Source organism: Polypterus senegalus, chromosome 2, assembly GCF_016835505.1.
Source record: "Polypterus senegalus isolate Bchr_013 chromosome 2, ASM1683550v1, whole genome shotgun sequence".
Taxonomy (NCBI): Eukaryota; Metazoa; Chordata; class Cladistia; order Polypteriformes; family Polypteridae; genus Polypterus; species Polypterus senegalus.
The window spans coordinates 155,863,382-155,873,064 of NC_053155.1; positions in this window are offsets into that span (position 1 = coordinate 155,863,382).

Sequence of the window (9,683 nt, forward strand, 5' to 3'; positions counted from 1 at the left end):
GTTTTGAGATGTAAACACTGAGAATCTTAAAAACAATATACAGTAAAACCTCAGGAGTCCGGGCCAAGTCTGTGACAGATAAAAGAAAAGACGGATAACAGAACAGCTAATTTAAAAATGATATACAGTAGATTAGTTTAGTGATTAGTCATATTTAATTACAAAAAAAATCAAACTATATTAACAAAATGTAATTATAGTATTAACAAAATTAATTATTTTATATAATATTGTAATGACCAGCATAAGCAAATACAATTCAGAGATACTGGAGTTTTCTACATTTTACTTGGAGCCTTTGTTCCGTAACAAATGGTCCCCCATCTTAAACTCCATTATCTGGATTATGGAACAAACCTCCAAAACAATACAAGAAAGCTTCCTCTACCAATAATTATCTTCTGCCACTCACTGCCTGTCTTTCTTTATACTCCAAACACTGCTGCTTATTGTCTCCTGACTCCCTACTCAAAACCTCCTTATGCCGTACCTTCCTTTTTCTCCTAACTACTCCTGTCACATCCTGCTGGTCTCACCAACACCTATTTTAGCAGCAATCCAAACTTTTCGTAGATGGTTTCCCAACCAAGTACTTGCCAGGCCCAAACATTCTTACCTACAGTTGGGCTATCTCTTCTGAAGTGAATGTGGCATGGCTGCTGAAAGAATACATTGCAAAGCATCTCCATGGATAAATTGTGCATTTGAGTTATCTTTGGAGATCCTTTGCACTTTGTTCATGGCTACATCAATGGGCATAGCCACAAAAACCAGCTGAAATCTTTATGAGCCATGTGCACTGGCATCAACCCTTGCTACATTATAATTCATACTTTTACTTTTTTACTCATGCTGCACCTGCAAGGCATGTAGCACATATGATACTGCATGCTGTGTGGATGTTACAGCCTTCAAATATAGGGGACACTCGAAATCACTTTTCTATGTGACATGATCACAAAGAAATATGTGTGCTTGTGCATTACTGTCTGTAACGTGTTATGAAGCCCAGAAAAACTTGTCATGTGTTGTTTATACAAGCTAAATGCAATCATTATTTTATTTTCCTCCAGTAAGTGGCCTTCTCTGTGCTGTAAGTGGAGCTAGTAGTCAATGAAGAACACACAGGAGTAACTAAATGGGGTTCAAATGGGGATTTTTTTTCTCCTTTACAGATAAAGAAAAATTGTAATAAAGGTAGCCTGGATATTTTTAATTATGCCTCATTGTTTTAAGCATTGTGTGTTAAACCAGCAGGCACATATAATAGAGATTAATTCTGCGAGTCCTCATGCTAAACCATTCTGGCTTAAAGAGATGGATTAATTCCTCATTTGATGTAGATTGAGTGCAGATTGCTATTTCTGCCAAAAACCATAAGTTTATAAATTGTATGTAAATTGTTTTTTGAATGTATTTTCAATAACTGTCCAATAAAAAAGATACATTTATGTTCCAGTATTTTTGAAAGCCACTGTCATTCATGGGCCGTGAGAATTGTCCTAACTTTGCCCTCATTACGGCACACCAGCCTATGGTGAAAGAATCTGTCAAATTATCCAAGGAGAACGTTTATGAAATCTTCATAAAGTGATCTTTGAATGTGACTAAAGAGATTATGAAGAAGAATGTGGTAGCTGTGGCAAATGGAGAAGATAAATGTTTAATTAAAGAAGTTATGTCAAGCCATTCAGAATGATAATTGGCAATATTCAAAGAGCTTGTGGAGAGCCATTTAGTGAAGCAGGAAGCCTAGACAGACATCAGTAGTCTGTCTATGGCTTGGATAAAAATGGATGAAGTCAAACTGGATACATCTACATCCTACAAAAAGCCACTGCTGGAAGAAATATTTGGAACTGAATACCATTTTTACAACTGAAGTCGGTATTGGTAAGGCCAAGGATATGAATGGAACCCTACCAAAATTGTTCAAACTAGTGAATGTTGTTTAGTGAATATAGTTGATGTGCCACTTCATGTAAGTTGCTGAAGCTAGAAGACTGAGGTGGTGATTCCTTTTTTAAAAGGCAACAAGAGATTGTACGTTTTGTCAGATTTTAGGTACTGTATGCTTTGTATGTTAAATGCTTTGAAGAATGTTTATGTATTCAATTTAAGCTACTTCAAGAGTATGGTATTACAATTGCTGGTGTATGCAATTCTGTTTTTGTGCTTTTCATGTAGGAGTTGTGCTTGGATATTTGCCATTAAGTCAGGTCCAGTAAATGTTGTCAGGGGTAGACTTAGTAATTTGGGGGCTCTATACAAACACAGGTATAGACACCCTCCCCCAAAACACCTATTATTTCCATTAAAAATGGAGCATAAATCATACTGTTAGACAGTCTCTCAGCTATCCTGACTCTTCCTATCACTGTTGCCTCTGATAAGTTAAGTTTTAATTTAGTTTTTTAATATTTTGGCGTGCATTTTGTATTTATTTCTGATTACCATGTGCACCATTAATTTATTTGCATTTTTTTTAACTTTTTCACTTATTTAGATTTTTAAAATCTGTTTATCACAAAATTAAAATAAAGAATTAGTTTTTATTAAATTCTTCCTGTTGATCTTATTAATTTAGACTGCACTAAAATAAATTTTATGATGTCAAGACTTAGGGGAAGGGTAAGTTGGAGGGCCCCCAGAAGCTGCACAAACACCTCTGGATTGAACAGTCCATTTTTCCCACAACAAAGGGGGAGGTACTTTCAAGCAAGTGCTAAAACATGCACTTACATTTGTTTTTTATTAATAAGCTCAGGAAATGTAAATAATACTCACCAGTATATGTGTAACTTTCGTTGAAAATGGTGCCTTTTAGGGGGCTCCCTTCTATCGTGGAGCCCTGAGTGGCTACTTACCTTGCTTAAATGTTAAGTCCATCCCTGCTTCTCAAAGCCCACCCTGTCAACTTTGGATGGATATTACATTTTTCATTTTGGTGTGTATTCCATGTTGCATGCAGTGTCACTGAAATAAATAAATAAGGAACTAAATCGTATTTCATGAAACACTTAATTATTTATGCTCACTTGTCATGTGTTTACTTATTTATTGTCACATTTCACAATGTATTTATTTGTTTGTATATTTATTTAATTATTTATTGATTAATTTAATTTTGTCCTAAATACTTCTCAATACATTTGTAGTGGGACTTTACCAGTAGTGCGTCTTGTTTCCTATTTATAATATCCATGGAGATGGTATCAAGGCACATGTGGGGATTGTGGAATATCCATTTTGGTCACCTCAGTTGTTTGTAGTTGTTGTTGATCTGTCTAGCATGCTGGAATAGACTTCAGCTCAGTGTTGTTTGATATGGATGAAAATTGGCACCGCTACCAAGTTTATGAAACAGTCCATCCCTTCATTTACTTTTGTAAAATTTGTTGCAATTTATTCTTAGAAAAGGTATATGTAATAATTGACTGAAACAGGGAGTGTGACATATTAACAACTTTATTAGGAGGTCAATGTAGACTTACCTCTGACAACTTTACTATAATCATGGATATCAAACTTTTTCTATATTCAGTACTGTTGGAGGTCTATGTACATATCTAATTTCTCTAAACATAAGAGGTTATAAAAATTTTAATTCAACTGCTACTCTCAGTTATATCAAATGAAACAAATATTAATGAGCAACAACTATCCATCCATCACCCAACCCACTATATCCAAACTACAGGGTTATGGGGGTCTGCTGGAGTCAATCCTAGCCAACACAGGGCACAAGGCAGGAAACAAACCCCAGGCAGGGAACACACACAGGACAATTTAGGATCTCCAATGCACCTAACCTGCATGTCTTTGGATTGTGGGAGGGAACCCACACAGACATGGGGAGAACATGCAAACCACACAGGGAGGACCCGAGAAGTGAACCCAAGCCTCCCAAATGCGAGGCAGCAGTGCTACCCACTGCGCCACTGTGCAGCCAGCAACAACTATATTTCAGAAATATACATCACCCTTCCTTCTATTTGTATATTACTTTAAATTCTAAATAACTGCAGCATATGAAAGAAAAAATGTTTTCTCAGTTTACATCTTTCTGTCATATTTCAGGTGTGAATGAGAGTCTGATTAATTATGCATTCTGTGGATTCTGTCTTTATATCCAATAAATTAATGACCTACTGAGAAAGCAACATATTTAAAGCTTGAACACACTCGTAAATGACTGACACAAACAGAATTGAGTGTTTACCAGGTTGAGGAACAGCTGCTAAATCTTCTTAAATTAATTCAAACTGTCCATCTCTAATATTCTGTAATGTAAAGTGAAAAGGATTAGATGCTTTCAGTTCATTGAAACTGGCTGCCTGTTTAAAAGGTTTGTTTGTGGTATGAATGTAATCATGTGCTTTCAATTTTATAGTTCCAGCTTTTGTTAAAATTGCTGATCTCCAAATTGAAGCTGTACAGGAGTATAGAATATATATGACATCACATTGTATTTGCATTTAATATGATATATCTTAAACTGCATTTGAAAAAAAAGTGAAATATTTTATAATTCCAAATATATCTTTATAATATAGTGTATTAAAAAAAAATTTAAGATATCTGACATTTTGGAGAGATTTGTAATGCATTGTTATTTTTAAATATATAGAAGGAAATACTGAAAACAAATTACATCTTCACTGTCAATGATTTTTAATATACTGTTGTGTAAGTGGTGAAGCACTTACTACTAAACTGGACTAGCTGTGACAAGTGATGTAACTATACATGGCTTATTTCTCTTTTGGCATTGTGATTATTGGCTGTGCACAGTTCTTGCATTCTTTATGCCTCCTTATTTGTTGGAGCAGCCACACATTCTGCTAAATGTTTCATGCTACATTATTCCTTTGTCTGTAGCACACACTCTGCTGGTTCCCTGAATGATTTGTTGCACTTCTCCTAATAAAGGAGATACATTTTTTTCATTGAATATGGCATCATAAATTCTTTCTTACTCAGGCCTCTGCTAGTAATTTCAGCAATATGCAGAATTTGTGTCAGGTTTTCTGCTGGGGAAGACTGCACAACAGGAGCTGTTTGCAATAAATAGTATGAACCGATATGTTCCCTGTCTATGTCCATGCTGTCTATGGCTCTGCATCTTTTGTTAATGCTGGGTGTTTGTCCATCTTCTCAAATTCTTTACAGTGTCAGGAAAATGTCAATGTCTGCCTCAGGTGAGGAGTCAAGATTTTGAATTTTTTAAAAGCAGAAATCTAGTTCATTGTGATCCTTGATTGCTATCTTAATATTGATTGTTATATTACACAAAATTTGAGAACAGGCAGGAAAAAGTGATGAAGCATAAAAAGTAGCTCATATGTTCATATTGTCAAATGTTTACTCAATGGTTTTCACCTTCTAGTATGCTCCTCTTTCTGTTTAGATACAAATAAACATTTTATTTTTGTTTTATTATTTTATTTTTAATTTTATTTAAGTTCAGCTGTAGATGTGTTTTATGATTTTTGTCATTTATTTGATCTGTTCAATTGTTGCTATTAATTTTTATCTTTTTACATACACTATTTGAAAATTGTCCGTTAGCTCCTTTCATTCAGTTTTTTTTTGAAAATGTACACAATAATTCTCAGTCTGGTCTCTGTGTGTGTTTGGTTTATGGTGCTTTTGTATGTGTTTTAAATAGTTATTATCTTGTGAGGAAACAAGGTTGGTGCTTTTTGTTGTGTATGTTTGCATGTGTATTTAATTGGTTTATCTATTATGTATTAATTGACTGTATATATTTGTGCATCTTGAATTAATTATGTGTTTCTATTTAACCTTTTTGCTATATATTCATTTTTCATTTACATCCTTGTTTCTTTACTTTCATCTTTTTAGGTTATATTGTCTTTTGAACTGTCAATTGAAGAAACAGTGTGCTGAAATTTACATTGAAGCAGAATACAGTATTGATTTGTACTAGTGTGGACTTTAAAATTTAAATAAAATTATATGGTATGAAATTATGATTGGTTCTTTTCAGTAAAATAAGACTTCATGCAGGTAGTGTGATATAGTAGATAACCTCATCATAGCTTAATGTTATCCCATCTGGCATTAATCGAAATATTACTTATATAAATAATTTTGTTAAAGTATTGGTTCAAAAATTTTTGTGCTCGTCCTTTAGCTTTGTTTTGGTTCTGGATGTTTTCACTTGATAAGGGGCCTTGTCTCATACCTCATACAGCTCATATAGTACCTAATATTCCAAGTACAAGATACAGTGCTTAATATGTGTGAAGTTTGTAAGGTAAGGAAGACTGATAGTTTGATGTAAATTTCTTATACTAACTTAATGTAGTACCTGAACAAAGGTGATGTGTTTCCTGTTGATTAGCACATGAAAGTAAGAATTTCACTGTACAGGTGACAATAATGGCCCTAAAAACTCTAAATAACTTTTTTGCAGGCTCTGCTCTAGAAGTGTAGCAACCTGCTGGTGTATTCAAGACAGTTGTTACAAATTAATAGATGTAAAGCATATCAACCTGTTGTTTGAAATCCCAACCATGAAGCTTTCATTGTCTGTAATTATGTACCTTGTATAGCAGCCTCATGCAGAATGTTGTATTATTTTGAATAAATTAAATATTTATGTAAATTCAGTATAGTGTGGGTATAGTGTATAGTGTTTTATGATTTTTTAGAAAGTACATCATCTCATGTAAAAATAAATAAGAATACATATTAGAAATGAACTGTTATTGATAATGTTGAGTCAGCATAATCAATGACTTATTATCGGTATTGCATCAGTCACTTTCTACCAAGTTAGTGCAGAACAGAGTGTTGGCACATTTAGAGGTCTTACTAATTTATTATCATTGTAAATTGTATGAGTATAAATTAAAAGTCAGTCAGTCATGTTCTAACCCGCTATATCCTAACACAGGGGTCTGCTGGAGCCAATCCCAGGAACAAATCCCAGGCAGGGCGCCAGCCCACCTCAGGACACACACAGTGGACAATTTAGGATCGCCAGTGCACCTAACCTGCATGTCTTCGGACTGTGGGAGGAAACTGGAGTACCCGGTGGAATCCCTAGCAGACAAGGAGAGAACATGCAAACTCCACACAGGGAGGACCCGGGAAGCAAACCCAGGTCTCTTTAGTGCGAGGCAGCACCACTACCACTGGGCCACCGCGCTGCTCATGAATTAAGAGTGAAATTAAAAATATATAATTTTGTTAGGCAATGAGGAATTATTACTGTGATGCTCACAGCAAAGTAACATGCTAACTGTTCTTTTACAAATTCCTCTTGGGCTTAACTGAATCCTGCGGTCAGTGTTGGTTGGTTTGGAAACTAGAAAAGAGTGAAAATGTATTTGTAATTGGCAAGGATTTTTACATGGAATATACTTGATCTATAAAACCAAGAAGCAAGTGTCATTAGAAGTACTAAACATTTTGACATGCTTTTGGACTTGAGTTAAAAATAACATCCAGGAATAAGCACCTAAAATAAGGAGATGTTCCTGTAGATCACTTATATGTTTTTAAATAGCACATTTTCATGTAAGTGTACATCAAAGTGCTTTACAAGTAGTAAAAAGAAACATTAAAATTAAATTATAAAAGAGTTAAGATTGGAAGAATTACTTGCTTATGTCTCTTAAAGGTAAAATGGTAAATGTAAATGTCCAATTTGACAACACACTTTGATTAGAAGGCCAGGAAGGAGAGTAAAACTAAAACTTCAGGTTATTTTTGGATAATGTTCTGATTATTTCTCTTTTAATATTTATATTATTTGTTTGAAATATTGAACATCACCTTTGAGTCAACTTGGTACTGCCATTTTGTTGTATACTTTCCCTAGGCAGTGCCATAGAGTATTCTTAAAAGTGGCCACAATATATCACTGGTCATAATCACATATGTGATGTTATTGTTATGCAAGTTTTTGAATGTCAAAATTAATCTTTGTCAGTGAGATTTTTTGGTTAGATACTGGGGATTTTTCTTGTAATTGTTTTTACTGAAGGACATGTCTTTTTCACTAACACATTTTATCTTACACCTTGATTTTGTTTACTGGGCATCTTGAACGTTTGGTAATGACCTCCCTAGCATTTTGATTATTTTTCCTCTCACTCTTCATCTTCTAGTCCATATTTTCTTAATGAGTGAGAGAGGTGCAGAAAAAGAAACACAGAGCTATTTTTTCTAATCCAATTTCTTTATCATTTGCTGAAAACAGAACTTCTTGTTTAATTTTATAACTTGTTAGTACCTTTTGGTTAAGAAAACAAGAAACAATTAAAAAGTGAATGCATCATTTTTAACCTAAATGAAGCAATTAAAGTTTGAGAATAATAACAAGTGTGTAAACTGAAAAGAAGTACAGTTGCCTGGGCAAAAAGTGCTTCAGCAGCAATAATTTGCATCTTGTTACTAAACTGGGTTGGAACAAAAAACTGCAGCTCCCACAGCCCTTCAATTACCCACGGCAACTCTTTTTAGCTTCATCTAGGCACACTGGCTTGCTGGTTCTGTCATGATTTGCTTGCTGCCTCCATATAACACATGTGGTAGGTAGCCTTCAGTAAACCTAAGGTAGTAAAAAGCACTAAATATAATTAATAATTAGATTACATGTGTTATGTTATGCTTTAACTGAGTATACAGCTATAAATGTGATTTTCCTGGGTACTAAGCTGCTCTTCATTGTACTCCCAGAGTTCAATCACCAGGCACATATTGTGGAGTGCAGGTGCACCTCTTACATATTATACCTGAAACACACCTTCTACTATGACTGAAGTGTGGATTTTCAGTTGTGGGAAGAAAGTCTCACAACTCCTGAATGTGCCTCACATGACAATACCTCTTCAGCCTTTATATGTTGTGGCCTGAATGGGGCATCACTGAGCCCAAAAACCCCAGGCACCACTATACCAACACAGCTGGGTTCAAATAAAGAGATTCTATTGAATAAAGTATGTTTTACACTAGAATCCCTGAAGCCTACGAAAATACTTGTAATCCGGGGTCACCTTAAATTCCTTTGCACCTCTCCATTAGTGTCTTTCGTTTAGCAAATGTGTCGATCAGCACAAGCAGCAAGCAGCCTGCTATCCCATCCCCCCATCTACGCAGCTCAAGTCACACAGAAGATTCTTAGAGCTCAAGTCTGTTTTTCTGTGTGTGACGTGCCTGGAATTGTAGAGGGTAAATAATACAGTATATTATCATTTGGTATACATAGATTTCATGTGTGTTCCATGTCTACAACAGTCTATGTTAATGTAGGATAACAAGAAATGCAAGGCAGGAATTGTTAAACACATAACTAAAATAGAAATGTTTTTCATGTTTTAGTAATAATTGATAAAATGTAGGCATAAAGTGTATAATGTGTGAAGACTGAAGTCTAAATATTGGGTTAGGGTACAATGCTAACATGACCACTCAGGTGGTGCACAGGTAAGAACTGCTGACTGATAATTAAGAGGCTGAGAGTTTACTTTTCCTCAATTTACCATTTTGAATAGTGAGCTGCTATTATTGTTACTATTATAGAATAAAATATATATTTGATTTATTTGAGTCTGTAACAGCTGGTGCAAATTTATAGTACTCCTAAAAGTTACCATTTTTTTTTTATTCAGTTTTATTCTCTTAGTCACGTTCTCACTCGGCCCAGT